Source organism: Schistocerca gregaria, chromosome 1 (genome assembly GCF_023897955.1).
Source record: "Schistocerca gregaria isolate iqSchGreg1 chromosome 1, iqSchGreg1.2, whole genome shotgun sequence".
NCBI classification, from domain to species: domain Eukaryota; kingdom Metazoa; phylum Arthropoda; class Insecta; order Orthoptera; family Acrididae; genus Schistocerca; species Schistocerca gregaria.
The window spans coordinates 775,372,312-775,394,403 of NC_064920.1; positions in this window are offsets into that span (position 1 = coordinate 775,372,312).

Here is a 22,092-nt window from a genome sequence, read left to right on the forward strand (position 1 = left end):
CACGCGAACAACCAGCTTGTGGCAATTTAATGTTTGAATTACTTGCACAAGTCGGTATCGTGTGCGAATGGGCAGTAACTGGCTCCATAGTCGTTGCCAACATCTGCTGCTGCCCTGTATTCATTTGTTCTGGGCTCTGTTATGAAGCGCCCATGCCGGCCGCGGTGGTCTAGCGGTTCTAGGCGCTCAGTCCGGAATCGCGCGACTGCTACGCTCGCAGATTCCAGTTTTGCCTCGGGCATGGATGTGTGTGACGTCCTTAGGTTAGTTAGGTTTAAGTAGTTCTAAGTTCTAGGGGACTGATGACGACAGATGTTAAGTCACATAGTGCTCAGAGCCATTTGAACCATTTTTTGAAGCGCGCATCGACTCTTCTATCGTTTGTTTCCAATGCTGTCGCACCTCCTCAAGTCCTTTCGCAAACGAATTCTCTTCCTGTTTGCCAGATAAATTCTGGAATGCTGCCTTAACATTTTGCTCAACGTTTTCACACATTAGCCTTCTGTTTTCTAATGTGATTTCGGATAATTTACCCGTTATTACGTTAATTTGGTGGTCCATAACGTCTTGACGCTCTGTCAGATGTTCAACGCTTTCCTTTAGGTTTGTCTATGTGCCAATTCAGGAAGTTTTGCAATTGCGCATGCCATGGCGTCTTGCTTTTCTACTAATTGCGGAAACATTTCCACTTGTTCCCGTACGGTATCTATCTTAATAGCCACATACTCCTTCATTTCGATACGTACGCGCTGAGTAGACTCCTCACATTGTGCTTTCACCAATTCCATTTGTGCAGTTAATTTTCGTTCCGTCTCTTCGGCCTGATCTTTGAGATCCTTGTTCTTCGCCTCTATCCGCTGATCTAATTCGGAAAAACTGTCTTGTAACTGCTGCTTCATCTCTTCATGAGTTTGAGTGACTGTCACTAATTGTGCTTTAATATCGGTTTTCAGATTTTCCTGCCCTTCAGTAAATGAGGCAAATTTCGCATTAATGTCGGTTTTCAAAGTATTTATGCTCTCGGTTATCATCTGCATCTGTCTCATGATAATTACCAATGGATCGAATCCCTGCTGCGTACTCGCTGTTACACCCGCAGCCGTGTTGTAAGTAGGCTGTTTAGGTTTCTTTTATTGGTAACGCCGCCGCCACGTAGCGCTCTGTATGAAAATCACTGGCTGTCCGGTGTGCAGTCTCTGGCTGGTTGGCATTGTAATACTCGCCATTGTAGTGTTGGGCAGCGGCAGCTGGATGCTAACAGAGCGTAGCGTTGCGCAGTTGGAGGTGAGCCGCCAGCAGTGGTGGAGAGAGATGGCGGAGTTTTGAAATTTGTAAGAATTGGTGTCATGAACTGCTATATATATTATGACTATTAAGGTAAATACATTGTTTGTTCTCTATTAAAATCTTTCATTTGCTAACTGTGCCTATCAGTAGTTAGTGACTTCCGTAGTTTGAATCTTTTAGTTAGCTGGCAGTAGTGGCGCTCGCTGTATTTCAGTAGTTCGAGTAACGAAGATTTTTGTGAGGTAAGTGATTTGTGAAACATATAGATTAATGTTAGTCAGGGCCATTCTCTTGTAGGGATTACTGAAAGTCAGATTGCGTTGCGCAAAAAAAAAAAAAAAAAAAAAAAAAAAAAAAAAAAAAAATATATATATATATATATATATATATATATATATATATATATATATATATATATGTGTGTCAGTTTAAGCACAGTCGTGTACAATTATTCTAAGGGGAGGTTTCGGTGTCTACAGGGCGTTCTGTTGCGCTATCTCTAGCCATCGGTCCTACAGCACTTCTTACTGCTTCGTTATTATCAGTGCTAACGGCTGAAGGCTGATGCGTGCTGCTTTGCTCTGCTTGACTCATCCTAAACATTGCCCTAGTTAAAACCATATAAATGTTCTACTGTCACTAAATGTAACTTCCTTCAAACGAGAGTAGTTCTGTGCCTAATTTCTTAAAATACACATACAGATAAATGCAACTGGGTCAGGTCAATCGAAACACTTCCTATATCTAGCCTTAACACAAATAATCATTGTTAAAATATCATACAACACTTAACAAATACGCGTATGCTTCAATTGTACTAGCAAGCTTCTTTAATATAAATATTAATATGGCCTTTTCCCTGAGCCCAGCGTGCTGTCTTTCGGCTTTATTTGTGGATCCAATTATATCACGTGCGAGTCTTTCTTCTCTTTTCCAAGCATCAGTTAGGTTACCTCGTCGTAGTTGACACGAAGCAGAGAGAAAAATTATTTTAGCAACGTCCAAACACGTGTCCTGTCACGTATTTCCCATTTTAACATTTTTTATGTTCGGATAATAGGTTGCCGTCTCTTTAATCTAACAACATATGATTAATGCAGCTAGCCGCTATCTCTGTGTAAGTCTTGCCTGCATAGACGTGTATCTGTTGTCTTTAAGATCCCTTCACCTTCACACATAAATCTATACACTAAAGTAAGGCCCTCCCAGTTCTTGGCTGATCCGTCATAAGACAGGCGAAAAATTATACCAATGGAGGATTATTAGTACTGTCTCTATTTTCATTCGCTCTCTCTCTATTCTCTCCTTTATATATGTATAGTTTTTAATATAAGATTTCATTACATGATATAGTGATAAAAGGAATCAGCCAAATAGAATCTTTGGTGGAGTCCTTGGTCTTGGTAATCAGCGGCTGGCTTGCTGTAAGAGATCTTTACATTTATTATTACTGTTAAACACTGCAGTCAGTTGGGAGAATCAATCGTTTGGACAATTTGTTCCTTTTACGAAAGATTGCGGATTCCAGATGTGTACGAAGCCTTTTTCGACCATTTAACACAGACTCAATGATTGTAGGCTCTCTTCGACACAGCTGAAACTTCCCCACTAATTACAGGGCCAACGTGATCAACAAATGATTCAGAAAAAATTCATTCGTTCATTCACTCCAGAACAAAAAAGTCACAAAGCTTATTTATGGAGGAAATCGTGTATTAAATCCATCTCCATTACATGTCCAGATCTCCGGTGATTCCACGACTTAATTATTTTCCTTTTACAATCTCTTTCTCTTCAAAACAAACCGCTAGCGGCACAAATGTTAATTGGCTCGCTTTAGCGAGAAGAAAAGCAGAATATTTATCTCTCAGAAACAGTCAGTCCCTCAACAGATACTCCAGAAGCTGTCCTCGTTACCACTCCAACAACCATGGAGAATGCATATATGCATCTCTGTTATTTCAAAGAATAAATGCATTAGAAAATACTTTTGCGTCGACGAGCTGTCGCCGCACATATTACGAGAAAATCAGATCAGTAAACTTTTCCAAAGTGAATGAATGTGGATGGTTTGATTGAAAATGATTAATCTTAGCGAGCTATCTATTAGTGTGGGTAATCCGGAAATGATGAGTGTCAGTCCTCCGACTGAAAAAAAAAATTATTTATTAGACAGACGAAGAAAAGAAACATTGAAAACAGAAGAAACGAAGAGACAGGTACCGTGGCTGTATTGCTTTTACGTGCATCAAGGTGTTACGTCTGCTGTGCACCACCAATGAAACTGTTATCGGGATCTACCCATTCGGGAACTTACTTAAGCAGGGAAACCTTGGGAAACCTCTTAAGCCTAGACCCCCAGCCAATGAATAAAAATGTAAATAATTCAAATGGCTCTGAGCACTATGGAACTTAACATCTATGGTCATCAGTCCCCTAGAACTTTGAACTACTTAATCCTAACTAACCTAAGGACATCACACAACACCCAGTCATCACGAGGTAGAGAAAATCCCTGACTTTATTGACACATTCCTGGGGTCAGATACATCACATGATCACACTGACAGAACCACAGGCACATAGACACAGGCAACAGAGCATGCACAATGTCGCCACTAGTACAGTGTATATCCACCTTTCGCAGCAATGCAGGCTGCTATTCTCCCATGGAGACGATCGTAGAGATGCTGGATGTAGTCCTGTGGAACGGCTTGCCATGCCATTTCCACCTGGCGCCTCAGTTGGACCAGCGTTCGTGCTGCACGTGCAGACCGCGTGAGACGACGCTTCATCCAGTCCCAAACATGCTCAATGGGGGACAGATCCGGAGATCTTGCTGGCCAGGGTAGTTGACTTACACCTTCTAGAGCACGTTGGGTGGCACGGGATACATGCGGACGTGCATTGTCCTGTTGGAACAGCAAGTTCCCTTGCCGGTCTTGGAATGGTAGAACGATAGGTTCGATGACGGTTTGGATGTACCGTGCACTATTCAGTGTCCCCTCGACGATCACCAGAGGTGTACGGCCAGTGTAGGAGATCGCTCCCCACACCATGATACCGGGTGTTGGCCCTGTGTGCCTCGGTCGTATGCAGGCCTGATTGTGGCGCTCACCTGCACGGCGCCAAACACGCATACGACCATCATTGGCACCAAGGCAGAAGCGACTCTCATCGCTGAAGACGACACGTCTCCATTCGTCCCTCCATTCACGCCTGTCGCGACACCACTGGAGGCGGGCTGCACGATGTTTGGGCGTGAGCGGAAGACGGCCTAACGGTGTGCGGGACCGTAGCCCAGCTTCATGGAGACGGTTGCGAATGGTCCTCGCCGATACCCAAGGAGCAACAGTGTCCCTAATTTGCTGGGAAGTGGCGGTGCGGTCCCCTACGGCACTGTGTAGGATCCTACGGTCTTGGCGTGCATCTGTGCGTCGCTGCGGTCCGGTCCCAGGTCGACGGGCACGTGCACCTTCCGCCGACCACTGGCGACAACATCGATGTACTGTGGAGACCTCACGCCCCACGTGTTGAGCAATTCGGCGGTCCGTCCACCCGGCCTCCCGCATGCCCACTATATGCCCTCGCTCAAAGTCCGTCAACTGCATATACGGTTCACGTCCACGCTGTCGTGGCATGCTACCAGTGTTAAAGACTGCGATGGAGCTCCGTATGCCACGGCAAACTGGCTGACACTGACTGCGACGGTGCACAGATGCTGCGCAGCTAGCGGTATTCGACGGCCAACACCGCGGTTCCTGGTGTGTCCGCTGTGCTGTGCGTGTGATCATTGCTTATACAGCCCTCTCGCAGTGTCCGGAGCAAGTATGGTGGGTCTGAGACACCTGTGTCAATGTGTTCTTTTTCCATTTCCAGGCGTGTAGCTTTTCTGAATTTAGTTTAAATGTGAAATTAATGTGAAACTCGAAACCTGCCGCTGAATTAAAGAAAATATATGAAAAAGGTTTCTATTTGTTTGGTACTAACGTTGACGAATTAATTTCTCATGTTGAGAAACAGTAAAGGAATCCTCAGAAAATGTTAAAAGTCAGTTAATGGAGGTTATTAAAAATGTAGGTATTGGAAACAAGTAAAGTATACATCCACTGAGGAGGATGTACATAATATTGCCTAAACAACTGCTGCCGTAGAATTTGCTTCTGAAAATGACCACAAAACTTTATAAATTAAAATTAAAACTTTAAGTGTAAATTGTTTAAAGTCTGTGAAGGATCGTGTGGAAGTGATAGACTCTGATACAGACCAGTTGACTAATCAAGCGAAGCAACACAAACTCAGCTGCGTGAGCATGACAATAGATTGTCTAAAGTGCAACATTCATTTAGAACTGGTACTAACGGTGAGGGCTGTCGTTTGTGACACTATCATCTGAAGTTGCTTATATTACAAACAGACAGTTTTCACGTTTTGGTCCTTCGGGAAATGTGCACTCAAAAGAAATTTGGAATGACTGAAATTGTTTTCGTAATTTGATCACAGAGAGACAAAATATTAGTTTTCTGATGTCGACATTTTTGAGGGAAGGTAGGACGTGGAGTCTCACCATAACTGAACAATATACCATGCTAGAAAAATTTAAAGAAGCCTTTTTCAAAGAATATTAGGCTAAATGGAAGCAACTGGTGTTGCAAAGTAGTTTCTGGGCAAGTGAAAAATTTAATCCCAGGCAGGAATGTGTAAAAAAAGTTTATTAATTACTTCTAAAGAGTCTTATTACAGGAAGAGGAGCAAGCAGATAGGAAATTTAGGCCCCAAGGAAACGCATAAACAGACGAAAACTTTAATGTGAGCAGAATGAGTGTGTCTTGTAACGATAACAGGAGAGGAGCCAGGAGATGGCGCCATACTACGGCAAACAGATCAATTAAAAGAAAGCACAAATCTCTGTACAGGTCACGTTCTCCGAGTCGTGATAGTGAAATTTCCAAAACAGAAAACAGGTTAGAAAAGAGTAAGAAATGAACCAAAATATCAGAGTATATTAACTAGATCCTGTTTGGGAAGTGGCTAGAATTTGCAGAACGAGTAAAAGCAATTTGGACCCACTAGCCATGCTTTTAGTAGAGTGTAACAACCAAATAATGGAATTTAAAAATATGGAAAGGCGTGATACAGCTGAAGTTAGTTAGTTTGGAAGGGAAGGGAATAGACGAGGTACTGACAGTATTGAAACTGTGAGGACGGGTCGTGAGTCGTACTTGGGTAGCTCAGTTGATGGAGCACTTGCCTGTGAAAGGCAAAGGTCCCGGCTTCGACTCTCGGTCCGGCACACAGTTTTAATCTGCCAGGATGTGTCGAGAATAATGAAGTTGGAATATGCATGTTTATTGGTGACTTAGAAGAGTGTCTTAATACGAAAGTACGAAGTAAACACTGCAATGCAGAGAATATGGTAGATGGTTCTAAGGAAAATGACAGATCATTTTATTTACAGGAAAACACGTTAAATGAAACCGATGACGAATCTTGTGCTGGAAAAAAAGGGAACACAGATAATGAGAGGTTACAGGAAAAGGCGAGAAAAGGGTCAAGGAAACCCTGAAGGCAATTCATGAAGATTTGTTTGGAGTAATGGGAGAATTGCAGGCAGGTGATGACCATAATGATGGTCAATCTGTCTCTGAAATTTAGGGGAGGACGAAGGTGATAGTGAACACGAAGAATTAGCGAAAAAAAATAATTACTGTGAAAAGAGAGGAGACGGATATGTAGAAGTATTTTGATATTTATTAGTAGACAGATTGAGAAATGTTAAGAGGCTGAATGGTAGGGAAATCCTGTAAATACGTCTGTAATCTCCAGATAAAGAGAAGGAAAACTGTGCACAGTTTAGTGGAAGAAGATGAAGTAAACAATATTAGATGAAAAGACACGGGAGTCAATAACTTGTTAGAGGTTCAAATGGCTCTAAGCACTATGGGACTTAATATCTGAGGTCATCATTCCCCTAAACGTAAACTACTTAAACCTAACTAACCTAAGGACATCACACACAGCCATGCCTGAGGCAGGATTCGAACCTGCGACCGATGCGGCAGTGCGGTTCTTGACTGAAGCTCCTAGAACCGCTCGGCCACAAGGCCGGTCTTGTTTGAGGATTCAAGTTGAAGACGTGCGGTGTTTAGCTGACAGTGGCGCTGATTTCTGTTCTGTTACTCATAAATTGTTAGATTGTTCACTTAACAAGGAGGAATTGGTAATAATAATGCCTGTCATGGATTCCCAAATAATTGTAGCCACTGGAATAGTAAAGAAGCCTGTTAAATATGAAGTGATGTTACCTATTAACATAAATGGGATCCAGTTCTATTAAAAATTTCTAATAATTTCCGGGTGAGCTTTGACATGTTTACTGGGATAGAATTCTTTAATAAATACAATGAGAACTTCGATTTCAGTGCTGACTCTGTGGTTTTGGAAGTAAAGGGAGAACAATTAGTATACAATTTTACAGGAAAAAGAAACTGAAAACTGAGGAAAGGGACAGTATTCCTATAAAATGCTGTAGGAAATAGGAAGAATTAGACGGATATAACGAATTTAATGAAGGAGTGGGGGTGGATCCAGAGGAATTAGAAACGGTCCACTATAAAATGGAGGTGAAGGTGGAGTATTTACGTAAATTAGATAAGATCTTGGGTAAGGACCATCAGAGAGCACTGATGGAATATCAGGTGACACATGATCACCAGGTACTAGAGTTATTGCTAATATTATTTCATCCTCCTTTCATATTGACAGTCTTCGTCTTCTGTCATTTTGATTTTGGCCTAATATATTTTATCTCCTTTACTTTCATGAGAAAAGTAGAGGTATTAGGGGTGCTGATGTATTAGGAGATGCTAAAGTGTTAGGGAGTGTTGTTGAGCTGAAGTTAATTACTAGAAGTGTAAAGAAATTCAGAGTAAAGAAAAGTATTAGGGAATGTGGATGAGTAATAATCAGGCCATGATTAGCAAAGAAAGTAATTAATGCGGAAATAAAGTGATTTGTTGCTGAGAAGTGTGTGTTGTTGTGTAGAAAAATGGGCGATAGGTACTGGAATAGTGGTCTAAAGATTACAGGAGGTGACACGTGGATGAACGGATCACTGCAAGGTGGTAGAAGTGAGTGTTATTGTATTGGAAAATAGGCAGGATGTTGCGGCACTGTGATGTAAATGAGACCTGATGTGATTCATCAGGAAACTAACTTCTGTATATAAACTAACTAGTTGTGGGATAAATTGCCAATTGTTGACGAGTGTGTTGTCAGGAAGAACAGTGTTTAACAGGTGTTGGAATAGTGATGAAACACTTACTAGGTGTGACTAAAACATGCTGAGTAGTATGATAAAGTAGAGTGTTACAGAAAATATTGAATAGTTATCCTAATATGACTAAACCCAACTGTGAGAGAGAAAGGCTGAAAAGAGTGAAAAGAATTTTGTATATGATTTCATTATTTTGGATATGATCTCTTTCTGTTTTAGGTCAAATATTTGATTGTGATGATTTCGAGAGACGACGTGGCCTTCCTAAAATATGTATGACTGAATATAAAGTGTGAAGAGAACATGGTAAAAAAAAGTGGTAACAATAGTAACTATAAAACGTTGTAAAAGAATTATTTCTGCTAGTTTTCAGTTTATTGAAAGATTTTGCAAAACCTAGTTAAGTTAAATTTACTAAATTAATCAAGTATATCTTGCTTTCATAATCAATCCGTTTTACTAAAGTTATTGATGTTTCTCACTTTGGGAAGTAATGCTTTACAAGTAGTTTCATTTTTGTGCCGTTTGAGAGCACCAACTAAAAATTCTCTGTTAATTTACTTTCAATGAGGAGAATCAGTTAAACAATTTAAAGTTAATAATATAAGGAACAGGAACAATTTTAGGGAAAATTTATCATTACTATTATTTATATTTCAGGAAAATACAGTGTGAAATTGTAGTCTTAGACGAAACTATGTCTTCAGGTAAACAGCTTTCTATGGAAAGCCTGGGATGTATTTTAGGCAGAGATGGAGTGTTGCAGACGCCACACAAATAAGGTGCCGTGACGATGTAAGAAAAGCGATTACAAACGTAGGACACTAGAGAAGCGCCGTATCTAAGGCAGGAGTGGAAATGCAATTATACACAGATAGAACTGAGAGTGACTTTTAGGGTGAAGCGAAAGAATAAATTGCAGAGATTATAAATAAACGAAAATTCTGAAGTTAAAATAAAACGTAAGTTCAGCATTTAACTAAAATACCACAAGTAATCTGAAGTTATCTCAAAATATAAGTTAATTTGTTGTTTGAAAAAGGACTTGTATAATTCTTAATTTTGTGAAGAGTATCGGAGAAAAATTATTTTTTGTAAAACAATAGTCTAGGTTAGCTTCAGAGGTGCCAAATCCGGATTAAGAATTATATATTCCAATTTATTAAGTTTGTTGTTGGAAAACTATTAAAAGTAGAAAAATAGCTAAGATGCAGTATAATTTTTGGTATGAGACGTAGTGCTTGCAATCACACCTATGTAGGTAAGAGAGGCAAGCGAGCAGGTTATCCCATAACAGATGCTTTCTGATCTAGTAGCTAGCTGAAAGTAGTTAAAACTGTGGCTGAAAGGTGTTTGCATCTTACGGACAATGAAATAATACGTAGTTAGAATGTGTTTTGCAACAAAAATGACCTATTGTGACTGTTACGACTTACCTTAATTATTGGTAATTTAATCTGTTTATTACTATGATTGATGGTCGGAACGGATAATAAGATAATGAATGAATATTGTTATGCCTATTAACTGAGTACGTTATCGTGAGTACTGTGTGCAGGGGGAGTGAATCATACTCAGGTGAAATTGTAAAGTGCAATTAGCCAGTTTATGGGACTGAGGAAACGAAACATTTGGCGATAATTCTGCTATTTAAAGAGCGAGTTATTTCTATAACTATGGATTTTCTAAATTTGTTCATTTTGTTAACTGTTCATAAAAGCTGTTAAGTTATGATTGTTCAACGGTAGAAGAAGTGGGTTGGCGCGATTTAGTGCCATATTGGATTGGCTATGATGTGTATTAGCCCATCAGAGGACAGTACGTTCGCGCGTATTTTGTGAGCTAACTAACTGCTTTGTGAAGTCTAAAGCAGTAGTTTGAAACCCAGACATCAAAATGTTTGGATGCGGGTATAACAAGCTCTGAAGAGATGTGATACTGTTGCAGAATAATGATTGATACTTGACCGTGGAATGTCGCAAAGTGCATGTGAACGTGTGAGAAAAACGAACAAATGAAATTCCGACACACATCACCTCTTGCCCGAAGAAAAAGTTCAAATCCGCACTCTAATCTGGTGGTCATGGTGATGGTCTTTTGTGACTTTGAAAGGGTTATTCTCTTGTACGTCGTCCCATGTGCTGCAATGAGCAATTCTGAAGTGTATTTCATTACCGTCGGGAATTTGGAAAACGACTTTAGCACGTTCGTTGCCACAAAAATGCAGAAGAAAATTTCCTATTCATGATAACGCCAGGTGTCACACGAGTCCCCGCACCTGAGAGGAGCTCACAAAACGTTATTGGACTGCTATTCCTGATGCACCCTACCGCCCGGATCTCGCACCTTCCCGTTCTGGACTCTCGAACAAAACCAAACTGCTTTCAGAAAGGAAAATTGTTCAGTTAAATACTGAACGCACCTTGCATACAGCGGCAGTTATTTTTGCAGCACTTCGTACATATCTATTATGATCAGTGTTGGCAATCGACATAAGCACTGTGAACAGCCTCTTTGCGTGTTTACTCCAGCGATCTAATATCTTGGGGGTCAGTCTGTTTGCCGATCAGTTTCCAAAGGACCTTTCACACGCACCCACCAGACGACCGACTGACAAATTGCACGTGTGTAGGTGCTTTGGCCAACCGATCGACCAAATTGCCTTGTTGTTCAGTACGTTGAGTACGACCATCCGACAGCTCTCCTGCCGCCATTTCACCCAGACTCCACAACCACTTCACCTTTGCCACGCCCACTGCCCGACAACAGTTCGTCTTCTGTCAGTGGCCGGCCGCTGGTGGCCGAGAGGTTCTGGCGCTACAGTCAGGAACCGCGCGACCGCTACGGTCGCAGGTTCGAATCCTGCCTCGGGCATGGATGTGTCTAATTTCATTAGGTTAGTTAGGTTTAAGTAGTTCTAAGTTCTAGGGGACTTATGACCTCAGCAGTTGAGTCCCATAGTGCTCAGAGCCATTTGAACCATTTTTCTGTCAGTGCTCCCAGAATTAAAGGCTTGTCTAATATACATGGCTGAGTGGGAAGCTGGCGAAATCTTAATGGCAGAGTTTCTGGAGAAATTTCAAGACTGCAGACGTTTGTGGGACAGGTTGTGCGAGGAGTATTACAATAGATACGCCAGAGATGAAGCACTTGTTTTACTTTTTAACGAATCGGTAATGGTTTCATGTCGCACATAGAGTAAAAGGTATGTATTTTATGAACTAGTTGTTATCTACAGCTAGATTCACTGTAGTTCTTTTGTGATGATTGATGGTAAGTAAGTTAATGCATGTGCAATAACGTCAGCTGCTCTCACGTGTTTGCCTGTTCGGGTAAGCACAGCACGAAGCGTAGGTTGCCCCCCCCCCCCCCCCCCCACCTGCATCCCCTCCAACAAACCCAACGGATGACGACATGACGCATATACAGCATTGCTGCTGAGCGGTGCGTGCATCTATGCACCACGCTGTTAAATTAGCTGTACATATACAATGTGTACGCCAAGCAACAAATTTAATATTTTTTTAACATGGCTTATATTCACTGATGCAAAAAAGAGTGCTCTATCCTCTACTTCACACTTCCAAATCTCAAATTTACTTTTTTTATCAGTTTCTAAAGTAGCCTCTATTCTTCCTCAGATTTAAAGCTATATCCATACGAGATTTAATAGAAAATGTTCAGAGGTTTAGTCATGAAAATGTAAGGGAGTCACTTTTACATGTATTATATTACAGTATGAAAGTATGTATCAAACACTTTGAGGATTGTGTGAACATTGTATTCATTATGTTGAATCGTATTACGTAGGACATATTACTCAAAAAAAGCATTTTCCCAAATACAATGAAATTCGAAAGTTAAATAATATATAGCTTTTACAGACAATAAACATGTTTTCCTAATATGCATATCATTATTCAGATCAATACATATCTTGTTCTACACAATTTCTAAAGTGCCGTAAGTTCTTCCCCAGTATTCAGGGTAGCTCCACGTCATATTTCATCAAAATCAGTTCAGTGGTTTAGTCCTGAAAAGGTAACACATACTTTTGACTTTATAGAATTTCCGATTACGACTTATTTTTTCGCTGCTCGTATTTTAATTAACTAAAGCCTTTATGTTGCCCCAAGCTACGCTCACAATACCTGTGAAAACGTCAAGTAGGTTTTGAGATCAGCGTGTTCAAACACACAAACATGACGGTTGTGCAGTTTTGTTATTAGTATAGCTGAAAGTCCGTCGACATTCTGTATTTCGACTTTTAGGTTTTATTTCCTATAGTTATCATACATGTAGTTTAAAAACCGAAATACGGACGGAGTAGATCTGAGATTTCACTTCCGACATGTGTCACATATAAAACTCAAAATCCAAAACACAAAGTCAAGAGTTAAAAAATTCCAACTTATACTCACCAAGCCTTCTTCTATGAAAAGGAAAGAGGAAATCTTTTTTTTTACAGGTCTAACAGTTGCAAAATGCTTCATTTCTTTCGTTATTAGATGATGTGAGCCACCACCATTTATACTCTCCCTTCTTCTAATTTAAATGAGTTTTTAATCTCACAAGGGACATCTTTTATCCTACATACATCAATAAAGTATTAAAATTGAAATGAACATCTTTTGTTTCGTTCATTTTGCTTTACCAAGATGTATTTCCTCAGGCAACTTTAAGTCACGTTGCAAGTTTCAAGAATCATTTTATATGCTTTTTCTGGGAGGGAGGGAGGGAGGGGGGAGGGGGAGGAGGTCTGCACTGAATATGGATTTAAATGTGCACTGAATATGTATGAGGTCCTCGTAACTTCAGCCAGTGGCTAGAACTCATGATGAGATAATAGCTTCTAATCAGAGCTTATAGCTTCTCTTATGACTGTATACTTTTATTTATTATTAAGAATGGTTTGATGATGTTCAGCAGCTCCAAAAATTAGGCTTCATCAATTCTCAGATAATACAAAAACATCGGCTCCCAACTGTTTTAGTAACAGAGCATGGGTGAATTTCTGTCTCTGCATTACACTCGTGTAGGCATACTGCTTCCTCTGGGCGTTTTTGGGCGCTGTTACCTGTAAAACAGCAAACGCAAATTCCAGTTTTTATTTCTGTGTAAAACCAAGCGTGATGTCGTCGAAGGTAACTTCAGTGAACGTACTATAAACAGTTCACAATCAGCGATAGGAACAGAGAGGCGCTGTGATCGCTGCGTAATGTCGGTCGGGAAGTGTGTAGGCTGCACACGAAATTGGTAAGTCGGTCGTTCTGTCGGTTGGGAAGTGCGTGTGTAAGACCTTCAAGCTTCCCGGGTTGCAAACCATAAGTGTAGTCTTGTCTGAAAGCCTGTTCGCTATTCGGTATTCTGTGCTGTATTGTTTCGGTTGCTAGTTCGTGGAGCCGTGCTTGGTGAGAACACTGTCTGGTGCCGAGCCGTGCTGGTATAGAGGTTGTACAATGTATACGGAATGAGTCTGACCATTTCAATTACATTCCGTGGCGTGGTGACGCTTAGCTAGCTGAAGTGCTTGCGTTACAATGAAATCGCTTGGTCGCGGTTACTCCGCGATTAGGAACGAGGTGTTGTGCTTGCACGTTGTATAACTAGTACGTTCCTAATGCATGACTGAACGGAAGCTGGTTACAAAACATTATATTTTCTTCTCAGCTCGTCGTGTTATAAATCGAAAGTTATTACATTCTCCTGAATTATGAAATAGTTTTTTGCTTTTTTCAAAATCGTGAACTGAAACGCAGTGTTTCAATTACCTGTCATGAATCTGAATTTTGTACCTGTTGTTTTGAGTAGTAGTCGGGTATTGTAAATCACATACTTTTCTTCAGTAACGATACAGTCGATTAGAAATCAGTCTGCTTCTTTCGGAACTATTTCGGTGTGTACCTCATTAGTCTTTGTTATTAACACATAATATGGTGTCAGGTGGCACGGCCGCATCTTCTTGTATGTTGTGAATTTGCTTCACGACCCATGAGTAATCTCGTCCATCAGAATTCATTTATGGAGATGCAGTCACAAGGCATTAATAATAAGTAGTTTTTCTTTGCATCCTGTAGGTTTAAGGTGCAAATAAGATAGATCAACGGGTACTGTTTCCTTGATTGCTGTTTGTCAATCATCGCGGAGGGTGCTCTGGTACATTACTATGATGTTACGAAAAAATTTCAGAATTTATATGTCCTTTCAGATAGTTTAATTATTATTTACACTTAAAGCCTAAATCGTTCCAGGCAAATGCCGGGATGGTTGCTTTGGAAGGGCACGGCCGACTTCCTTCCCCATCCGTCCCTAATCCGATGAGACCGATGACCTCGCTGTTTGGTCGCTTATCCCAAACAACCCAACATTTATAGGCAATGAGTACAAAACTGAGAGGCGCAACTGGCCGCTATAAGCTGACAGCTAGGACCTGTTCGACGTAGTTCACCGCCTTTATGAGTCGGTGCTCACTGAATAGCATTCACATTTTCACTCTACAAGCCCGTATCTTATTTGCGTGGGATTATGGAAGTGCGTGTGTACGTGTGACTCTTTCCTTTAAACTTTATGGCTCAGACAGCGATTACAAATTATTTTCTGTGGGTTAACATCTATGCTTCTTGTACAGCCTTGAGGTTTCAGGGCGTAACTATTACTACTCTTGGAAGTATTTATCGGTTTATATCACAAAACAACATTTGCACAGTCAAACCACTTTGCACCGAATCCAGAGCGCCAAGGCCGGACCTATTTTTTGAAACTAATCAATGAGTTACGTTCCATGTGGTACTATTAGTCTCAAGACATAAAGGCAAACAAATGAAAACACGACATATGAAAAACGTAAGCTGTTTCATTATTTCAAAAGCAATCACCGTTGCTATTAATATATCTATAGCATTGTAACACAAGAGAGTCAACGCCTTCATGGAAAAGTGTTCACAGTTGCCTAATAACCCGGCGTGCACCGCTTCGTCCGAATGTGTTTCTTCAGGATTCCAAACACACGGGAATTAGTTAATGAAAGATCGTGAATGTATGGAGGATGTGTAAGAGCTTTACAGCGAAACTTCAGCAGCACGGTCGAAAGGTGTGTTTGCGCCCGTATGTTTACCAAGTTCTTTCGGCGTCTCTGCAGAAGTGTCGCTGGGAAGTTCCGCGTAATTCAGCTATGTGTGTGTTTACAACAAAATAACGTCAATATTCTACCCACACAGCAATCAATGTACTCACATGACGTTTAGCGCTGGCTTCGACACTTAGTGTTATGTGCGTTGACGTATAGAAGAAGTATGGTTTGTAGATACCCTGACTGGGCTGGGACTCTGTATCACAGCTGGATGGTAAAAATAGCAACCTAAACCTGGTTACGTAAGCAATTAGAGCATATATAAACTTGTACATTTACATATAGTACATGGAAAAATATATATAGCAATATTAGTAATGTAAGCAATACGAGGAATATACACTCCTGGAAATTGAAATAAGAACACCGTGAATTCATTGTCCCAGGAAGGGGAAACTTTATTGACACATTCCTGGGGTCAGATACATCACATGATCACACTGACAGAACCACAGGCACATACACACAGGCAACAGAGCATGCACAATGTCGGCACTAGTACAGTGTATATCCACCTTTCGCAGCAATGCAGGCTGCTATTCTCCCACGGAGACGATCGTAGAGATGCTGGATGTAGTCCTGTGGAATGGCTTGCCATGCCATTTCCACCTGGCGCCTCAGTTGGACCAGCGTTCGTGCTGGACGTGCAGACCGCGTGAGACGACGCTTCATCCAGTCCCAAACATGCTCAATGGGGGACAGATCCGGAGATCTTGCTGGCCAGGGTAGTTGACTTACACCTTCTAGAGCACGTTGGGTGGCACGGGATACATGCGGACGTGCATTGTCCTGTTGGAACAGCAAGTTCTCTAGCCGGTCTAGGAATGGTAGAACGATGGGTTCGATGACGGTTTGGATGTACCGTGCACTATTCAGTGTCCCCTCGACGATCACCAGAGGTGTACGGCCAGTGTAGGAGATCGCTCCCCACACCATGATGCCGGGTATTGGCCCTGTGTGCCTCGGTCGTATGCAGTCCTGATTGTGGTGCTCACCTGCAAGGCGCCAAACACGCATATGACCATCATTGGCACCAAGGCAGAAGCGACTATCATCGCCGAAGACGACACGTCTCCATTCGTCCCTCCATTCACGCCTGTCGCGACACCACTGGAGGCGGGCTGCACGATGTTTGGGCGTGAGCGGAAGACGGCCTAACGGTGTGCGGGACCGTAGCCCAGCTTCATGGAGACGGTTGCGAATGGTCTTCGCCGATACCCCAGGAGCAACAGTGTCCCTAATTTGCTGGGAAGTGGTGGTGCGGTCCCCTACGGCACTGCGTAGGATCCTACGGTCTTGGCGTGCATCCGTGCGTCGCTGCGGTCCGGTCCCAGGTCGACGGGCACGTGCACCTTTCGTCGACCACTGGCGACAACATCGATGTACTGTGGAGACCTCACGCCCCACGTGTTGAGCAATTCGGCGGTACGTCCACCCGGCCTCCCGCATGCCCACTATACGCCCTCGCTCAAAGTCTGTCAACTGCACATACGGTTCACGTCCACGCTGTCGCGGCATGCTACCAGTGTTAAAGACTGCGATGGAGCTCCGTATGCCACGGCAAACTGGCTGACACTGACGGCGGCGGTGCACAAATGCTGCGCAGCTAGCGCCATTCGACGGCCAACACCGCGGTTCCTGGTGTGTCCGCTGTGCCGTGCGTGTGATCATTGCTTGTACAGCCCTCTCGCAGTGTCCGGAGCAAGTATGGTTGGTCTGACACGCCGGTTTCAATGTGTTCTTTTTTCCATTTCCAGGAGTGCATACGAGGTGCGACAATAAAGTAATGGGACTGATTTTCTTTGCAAGATGTAGCAACCTTGCAGGCTTGCGTTGGGACAATACCTTTGAACATGCTTCTAGTTCAAGCAGCACATCGATGCAACTTGTCAGTCGTGAATTCTGCTGTAAAAAGTTAACACGTGTTTGAGTCTCTTGTCATGGAAATGGAACCCAATAATATTGAGCAACGTTATGCCATTTCTTTTTGCGTTAAACTGGGTGAAAACGCGACGCCAGCTTATGGTAAGCGTCTGAAGGCTTTTGGTTCAAATGGTTCAAATAGCTCTGGGCACTATGCGACTTAACTTCTGAGGTCATCAGTCCCCTAGAACTTAGAACTACTTAAACCTAACTAACCTAAGGACATCACACACATCCATACCCGAGACAAGATTCGAACCTGCGACCGTAGCGGTCGCGAGGTTCCAGACTGTAGCGCCTAGAACCGCTCGGCCACGCCGGCCGGCAAAGACTTTTGGAGAGGAGGTTATGGCAAAGTTCGCAATGGTGCTCGAAGGGATCACCAAGACCAAAAAAAGCTCGCATGTCAAAGTCAAACGTGGAATGCATGCTTCTATGCTTCTTTGATTCCAAGGAAATTGTTCATAAAGAGTGGGTGCCTCCTGAATAAACAGTTAACCAATATTACTACAAAGAAATTTTAGAAAAGAGTTCTTCATGTCTATACCAACATTGCTGATAATTGGATTCTGAATCACGATAAAGTGCCATCCCATACTGCTGTGTCACTACAGCAATTTTTTACCCTCAAAACAAATTTCAGTTCTACCACAACCATCTTATTCACCAGATATCGCTCCGTGCCACTTTTTTTTCTATTTTCAAGAATCAATAAGGAGGTAAGGGACACCATTTTCAAATTACAGAGATTTCGAAAAAGCTGTGACGAGGGTCTTGGAGGATATTACCGAAGATGAGTTCCAGAAATGTTACCATAAATGGAAGAAGCGCTGGAAAAAGTGTGTGCAATCAGAAGGGAAGTACTTTGAAGGAGACTAAACTTGACTAAAACGGTGAGCAACATTTTTTTCCACATAAGTCTCATTACTTTGTTGTTGCACTTCGTACACTTGCACATTTAAATATCTACACACGGTCCGGTCACATGGTCACATTAATGTGACCAGCGCCTAAGTTCGACGTCAACGTGCAATAAACATTCACAGACAGCAGGTAGCAGCATTAGCAATGGAAAGTGTATAAAGCACGTCGAGGGAAAGCGGAAAACGCTCGAGTTTTTGTCATAATGCGGAAACAGAGCAATTTATCTGACGTCCAAGAGGGCATGATCATTGGGTTTCGCGTCAAGGGTGGAAGCATTTCCCAAACGGCTAAGTTTGTGATCAGTTTGCACGCCGCCAAGGTGAAAGTATACCGTGCGTGGCAAAGTAGCGCTGTCCAAAACCGTCACAGAGGGAACTGTTGTGCACCACGGGCCGCAGATGACAAATGTGAACGACTGCTGCGGAGATGTCCAACTGATCACCCAGAGGAACCAAGCGGCTACCTACAGCCTCTCTTCAACGACAGTTCGGTGAAAGTTGTTGCGTCTGGGCCTCCGCAGCAGGCACCTGTTTCATACAGCCATGCTAATGGGTCTTCAACGGCTACGAAGGCTCGAACTGGCACGCCAGTACCGCAAATGCACGTCCACTGATTGGGGGCAGGCGGCCTTATGAGATGAATCATGTTTTATCCTCCATCAAACAGATGACTGTTGGCGTGTACGGCGTGACACGTCTTGAAACGAACACCCTGCAAGGGTCCAGACCGGAGGAGGGAGTATCACAGTCTACGGAATGTTTTTGTGCGATCCCCTGGGTACTCTCGTCATTCTGGAGAATACAGTGGATCAACATAAGTATGCATCTATTCTTGGGAACCATGTCCACCCTTACATGCAGTTTCATTTTCCTCACCTTAATGTTCTCTATTCAAATTTCGCGCCAGGCATTAATAGCACACACAGAAAATGTTGTGGGGAAAGCTAACCAAAGACTGCGCTACGCTGGCAGGACACTTAGAAAATGTAACAGATCTACTAAGGAAACTGCTTGCACTACCTTTGTCCGTCCTCGTTTAGAATACTGTTGCACGGTGTGGGATCCTTATCAGACAGGACTGACGGAGTACGTCTAAAAACTTCAAAGAAGGGCAGCACGTTATGTATTATCGCGAAATATGGGAGAGAGTATCACTGAAATGATACAGGATTTGGGCTGGGCATCATTAAAAGAAAGGCGTTTTTCGTTCGACGGAATCTTCTCACGAAATTCCAATCACCAACTTTGTCCTCCGAATGAGAAAATATTTTGTTGACTCCGATCTACATAGGGAGAAACGATCACAACTATAAAATAAGGGAAATTAGTGCTCGTACGGAAAGACATAGGTGATCGTTCTTTCCGCGCGCTATACGAGATTGGAATAATAGAGAATTGTGAAGTTGGTTCCATGAACCCTCTGCCAGGCACTTAAATGTGATTTGCTAAGTATCCACTTAGATGTAACTGCAGATGCACATCAGTTTTACTTTAAACACTCGCTATAACGGTCGCGACCATTAGTTATCTTTGAGATTGCGCATAGTGAGCTGATGTTAGTCAAGGCTGCCTTTAAGGCAGGGCCGGCCAAACGCTGCACAGTGTGCAGACGTGCGGAAGTTCTGCACATGTACGCACGTGTGCGATAGCGACTTCTGTTATTAGACATGTGTCCTAAATGAACGGCGGAGGCTCCACTTCCCTGTGGTACAAGCAAGAGCGCAACATATCCAGTCTCGTTTACCCCTGGTGACCGTAACCTTAACAGAGAAGTACTGAGAAATGGCAAGTACTGTGAAAAAGGAAAGGATGGGAGTCCTATGTTCTCAGTCGTTTAAAAATGACTGGGAACTGCAATTTTTTTTGTAGGCGTTGGTGAAAACTCACAGTGTCTGCTGTGCCTCAGAATAATAGGCAGCCAGCGTAAGTTTTCAATTGAAAGACATTACAATATATATGACAAAGACGAGTGTAGTGTACTCAACAGTGAAGAACGGCAAGCAAAATTAAATGTCCTTTAGAAAATAGATCAGACACATCAACTAGATTTTACTGAACGTCAAAGTAACTGATACTCATTGAACGCTTAGTTTCTTGTGTTACATTTGTCTGTTTTACTTTACGCTGTGCAATGTTCTGTTTGCAAATTTTTCAGAATGACAACCACACTAAAGCTTCACTGCGAGCAAATTTTAAAATAGCATTAAGAATTGCACAATCGGGGAAACCTTTTTGCAAAGGGGAGTTCGTGAAAGGTTGTCTGATTAATGCTGCAGAACTTGTGTGTCCCACGAACGTTAGCAGGTTTCAAGAAATCAGTCTATCCAAACAGTGACAAGACGTATCAGTGCTATGGCGGGCGATCTGCACAGGCAGCTAATAAATAAGGCTAAATACTTTGTTGATTTCTCTGTTGCGCTCAATGAAGCAACAGATCTTAGAGATACAGTCCAGGTTGTAATTTACATACGAGGTGTCGATGACGCACTTTGTGTAACAGAGGAGCGACATCTGTGCGTAGAAACATGCAGTACATGAACGCTGACGGCTGTGGCGTGCACGCTGTGACCCGGAAGTTGCACATGTGCAAGAGCACCGCACGCGTGCAGAATTTCTGGCCGGCCCTGCTTTGAAGCGACAAAGACGCCATTATCAACACCTCACTCAGTTTGAAGGAGGTCGTGTAAAAGAAATACGATAAGGTGGATGTTTCTTTCCGATATTGCATAAATGTAGCCACTGCACGTTATTGCCGGCAGCGGTGGTCACGAGAATATATAGTCCCCAGAAGACCAGGCCCCGGAGGCCATCAGGCAGTACCGAAAGGGAAGACCATCGTGTTCGGCGTATGGCTCTGGCTCATCGTATTGCATCTGCAGCAACAGTTGGCACCACTGTTACACAACGAACTGTTACAAGTCGGTTACTTCAAGGACAGCTCCAAGCCTGACGCCATGTAGATGCACTGCACTGACCCCAAAGCACAGCCATTTGGAACTTCAGTGGTGTCAAGCGAGAGCTTATTGGAGGGCGGGATGCAGGTCTTTTGTGTTTCCCGATGAAAGCTAGTTCTGCTTCAGAGCCAGTGATGGCCGTGTGTTGGTTAGGAGAGGCCAGTTGAGAACCTGCAACCAACCTGTCTGCGTGCTCTTTTTCGAAGAGAATCACACCAAGAATATCATTCCACTTTTATGTTTCATGCATGCCTCTCTTCATAAACTTGCTGAGACAATGCATCAGGAGGTAATGAGTATCAGCAGAGCAGGATATCGTGGTAATGAAAAGATTCATCTTGTGGTGAAGAATATGAACATGAATACTTAGATTCAATAGAGATGTTCCATGAAATCACTTTACCTGACATAACCGTATTTTCCAGAAAACTAATAGGCACTGTTAAAATGGATGTGGAGTATGAGCATGTGGAGAATGTTTGGCCGGAGTTACACGTCCCTAATTTAGGAGAATATGCAAGATTATACATGAACAACGATGTCCAGTTGCTCGTGGACATTTTCGAGAAACTCCAGAGTGTAGGCCTAGGTACATACCAC